The 4454-nt window shown below is 52.8% G+C and overlaps 1 non-coding gene across 1 annotated transcript; it reads right to left on the bottom strand.

Moving 5' to 3' along the window:
• Positions 1–1652: 1652 nt before the first annotated feature.
• Positions 1653–1726, bottom strand: Trnas-cga (transfer RNA serine (anticodon CGA)). Its single transcript has one exon. It is a non-coding gene; the product is annotated as a tRNA-Ser (tRNA).
• Positions 1727–4454: the final 2728 nt, after the last annotated feature.

The following is a 4454-nucleotide window of genomic DNA, read 5'->3' as shown; positions in this document are numbered from 1 at the left end:
GAATCTGGCATAAGTCAGATTAGTGTTGTTGGTGTTCTACATCGCCATAAATATTATCCTTACCATATCAGTCTCCACCAAGATTTAACAGGTATGTGATGTACGCGTCGCATTGAATTCTGCCGATGGGCTCAACTTGAGATTCAGAGGAATGACGCATTTATTGATTTTATTTTCATTTACTGACGAACCATGGAAATGTTAATTGGCATAACATGCCTTACTGGGCAACTGAAAATCCATGTTTGCTGCGGCAAATTGCACGCCAAAGCCGTGGTCGGTGAATGTATGGTGTGAAATTCTGGAGGACAGAAATTATAGGCCCCGATTTGATGGAAGGAAATCTTACTGGTAGAAAGTACACAACATTCCTGCAAGAAATATTAGGTCTTTTATTGGCAGAAATACCTTTAGGAACAAGAAACAGATTGTGGTATCAACACGGTGGGTGTCCGGCACTTTTTCTCTGATGGCTAGAAATGAGTTGCAGTGATAATTCCCAAATTTTTGGATTGGACGTGGAGAAGATGTGCCGTGGCCGCCTCCTTCCCCAGACTTGACACGTCACCTGAAATTGATGAAGCCACGGCAGATTCCTCCGCACCAATGCGTCGTTCTCCCTTCAGTGCGCTGTTGCCAAGGCAACGCGCTGAAAAGTCCGCAGGCCGGCCGGTGTCGCTCCGTTTCCTGGCAACCGCAACTGCAATTATCGGCGCTCCGCCGGAAATTCCCCCCACAGCCAGTAATTACAACAGCACAGGCCCGCTATCCGCTCTGGCCGGAGCGCTGCCGATACGTTGCTTGCAGGCCGGGCCCCAGAAAGCCCGCTGTAATTACACAGCGGAAGCCCGGACATGGACGATGTGCTCGCCTGCGTATTACCGTTTATGAACTACAGTAGAGCCAAGTCACCACGTCAGTCGCTACGGGAGCGTTTCTCGAGAGAACGGCACCTTGCAAAACTTTCTCAATTCTTAAACTATTTCGATGTGTCAGGCGCCTCGGGCAATTTGGCTGCAGTTTTCCGCTAGTTACACGAGTCCTGAAAAATGGTTCAAATGGCTCTGAGCACTATGGGACTTAACTGCTGTGGTCGTAAGTCCCCTAGAACTTAGAACTACTTAAACCTAACTAACCTAAGGACATCACACACATCCATGCCCGAGGCAGGATTCGAACCTGCGACCGTAGCAGTCGCACGGTTCCGGACTGCGCGTCTAGAACCGCGAGACCACCGCGGCCGGCCCTCCCACGCTGAGACCTACAGTTGTAAAACTACCATCTGGTACCGTAGATTATCCTAAGTAAACATAAACTACGGTATGAAACTTCCTGGCAGATTAAAACTGTGTGCACCGACCGAGACTCGAACTCGGGAACTTTGCCTTTCGCGGGCAAGTGCTCTACCATCTGAGCTACCGAAGCACGACTCACGCCCGGTCCTCACAGCTTTACTTCTGCCAGTACCTCGTCTCCTACCTTCCAAACTTTAGAGAAGCTCTCCTGCGAACCATGCAGAACTAGCATTCCTGAAAGAAAGGATATTGCGGAGACATGGCTTAGCCACAGCCTGGGGATGTTTCCAGAATGAGATTTTCACTCTGCAGCGGAGTGTGCGCTGATGTGAAACTTCCTGGCAGATTAAAACTGTGTGCACCGACCGAGACTCGAACTCGGGACCTTTGCCTTTCGCGGGCAAGTGCTCTACCATCTGAGCTACCGAAGCACGACTCACGCCCGGTCCTCACAGCTTTACTTCTGCCAGTACCTCGTCTCCTACCTTCCAAACTTTAGAGAAGCTCTCCTGCGAACCATGCAGAACTAGCACTCCTGAAAGAAAGGATATTGCGGAGACATGGCTTAGCCACAGCCTGGGGGATGTTTCCAGAACGAGATTTTCACTCTGCAGTGGAGTGTGCGCTGATATGAAACTTCCTGGCAGATTAAAACTGTGTGCACACTCCGCTGCAGAGTGAAAATCTCATTCTGGAAACATCCCCAGGATGTGGCTAAGCCATGTCTCCGCAATATCCTTTCTTTCAGGAGTGCTAGTTCTGCATGGTTCGCAGGAGAGCTTCTCTAAAGTTTGGAAGGTAGGAGATGAGGTACTGGCAGAAGGAAAGCTGTGAGGACCGAGCGTGAGTCGTGCTTCGGTAGCTCAGATGGTTATGGGCGGTGCGGACGTCCCACCTGACAACCTTGCCGCCGAACAGGCTCCCGCACCGGAAGCTGAGGAGAACAGTACTTCTTCACAACACCTGTTTGACAATTTCATTGTACCCACCGACGCCTTCGAACCAGGTCGACGCTCCTCCTTGCCGTCGTCCGACACTGAGGAACACGTGCGCAAACAACGCTCGCCACGTAGGCGCAAACGCCGTCGCCGTTCACCCACGGGCTCTCAAAGCGTCGCCACCCGCGACGACGACGACGACACCCAGCCAGCCGACATTTCCACACAGAGGTCGGCGGACAACTTTCACGATGAACGAGACGTTTCGCAGGACGGGACCACCATGGAGGTCGCCCCGCACAATGTAACGATCGGTGCGAAGGTTGAGACGCCTGTCTCCCCGCCGACAACTCCAGATCTCTCTCACCACGACGCCATTCCCATGGACATTGGACAGACCCACGGCACAGGAACATGGGCCGACGACGCTGAGGAAGATACGCCCCCTCCTCCGGATGAGTTGCCTCCGCCGGACAAGGCTGCCTGTTAACATCAAAAGCGAGGCATTGCAGCTGATGGGACGGCACTTCCTGTCGGTGCCCTCCCCTTGGTGATGGTAGATGCGCGTCCACCACCACTGAAACAAACGTACCGGTTTGCCACACTGAACATCAACATGATCGGCACTGCACCCAAGCTGCAACTCCTATGTGACATGCTTCGGGCCTCTGACGTCGACGTCGCCCTTCTTCAGGAAGTACGCGTTGCCACCCTACCACCAGTATACGGCTACGACTCATACACTTCCACATGTGATCAATCAGGGCGTGGAGTGGCTTTCTACATACGCGAAGGAATCCCACTCAAGGACACGACAATCCTTCCCTGTGGAAGAGGCATGGCTGTTACCATCTTCGACACGCGCGTCATCAATATCTACGCTCCGTCTGGCTCCACGAACCGTCGGCAGCGGTCCACTTTCTTCGGACATGACGTGGCGCCCCTGTTTTCTGGACGCTATGATCGCCTTATCATGGGAGGCGATTTTAACTGTGTCCTCCATCCGCAGGACCAAGTGCCTGGTTATTCGCCATGCCCGGCGCTGCTCACCTTAATCGAAGATTTTCATCTAGTGGACGTTTGGGAGAAAATTCATGGCAATACCCCCGGTTTTACGCATTATACAGCACATTCTGCGAGCAGACTGGACCGGTTTTATGTCTCTGCCCACCTTGGCAATGAAGTCGCCCAAGCTGAACGTTGGCCCCTTGCATTTTCGGACCACTGCGCCGTCATTTGCTCCCTGGCTCTGCCACCTCAGTCAGTGTGGCGCGGCAGAGGTTACTGGATGCTTAATACCTCCCTCCTTAATGATCCACACTGCCGACAATGTATTGCCACTATATGGGCGTCTTGCGAAAGACGCCTTCCGCAGTACACATCCACGTTCCATTGGTGGCTCAAATGTGCCAAACCTGCGATCAGAAAGGCCTTCATACAATGTGGCAAGGAAGCAGCAGCATGGCATCGAGACACCACAAATTTTCACTACGCCGTCCTCCGTGAGCTCGATGCGCTCCCTCCATCACCTGACACCCATAGGGAACGACAGCGTACTAAAGCTCGTCTCCTCTCTCTTCAACGTGCACGACTGCATGGTGTCGTGGTGCGTTCCCGACGACAAGACCTCCTCCACGACGAAACCCCATCCACAATCCATGGCGCATCCGACCATAGTCGTCGACGTCGACTTTTTGTCCCCAACATCACGACCTCCGATGGTGTTCACCACACAACACAGGCGGCAGTGGTGTCTGCCTTTGCTGAACATTATCGCCAATTTTATGATGATGAACCGATGGCGACGCCCATTCCTGATGATCTCCGTCCTTCCCCTAATCGGACCCTCACCGTAGCGGAGTCAACGTCCATGATGTCTGCAATCACCGCAGAAGAGGTGGTAGATGCGATCAACAAAGGGGCCAAGAACAAATCACCCGGACCAGATGGTCTCCCAGTGGAGTTTTACCGGGCGTTCACCACGTTAATGCTTCCTCGCTGGACGGAAATGATTCAGGAACTCTTTACTCCGTCCTTCCCAATTCCACCTGAATTCGTCACTGGCATTCTTCTACCTGTGCCTAAACCGAAGGGAGGGTCTCATGTCTCTGCATATCGCCCCCTTACACTACTGAATGCAGACTACAAAATCTATGCACGGCTCTTAGCAGCGCGCTTACGCACCGTCTTACCTACGGTCCTTTCACCTGAGCAGACTGCA

The sequence above is a fragment of the Schistocerca nitens genome, chromosome 1 (genome assembly GCF_023898315.1).
Source record: "Schistocerca nitens isolate TAMUIC-IGC-003100 chromosome 1, iqSchNite1.1, whole genome shotgun sequence".
NCBI classification, from domain to species: domain Eukaryota; kingdom Metazoa; phylum Arthropoda; class Insecta; order Orthoptera; family Acrididae; genus Schistocerca; species Schistocerca nitens.
The sequence above is the reverse complement of the archived record's forward strand: the minus strand, read 5'-3'. Positions and strand labels throughout refer to the sequence as shown.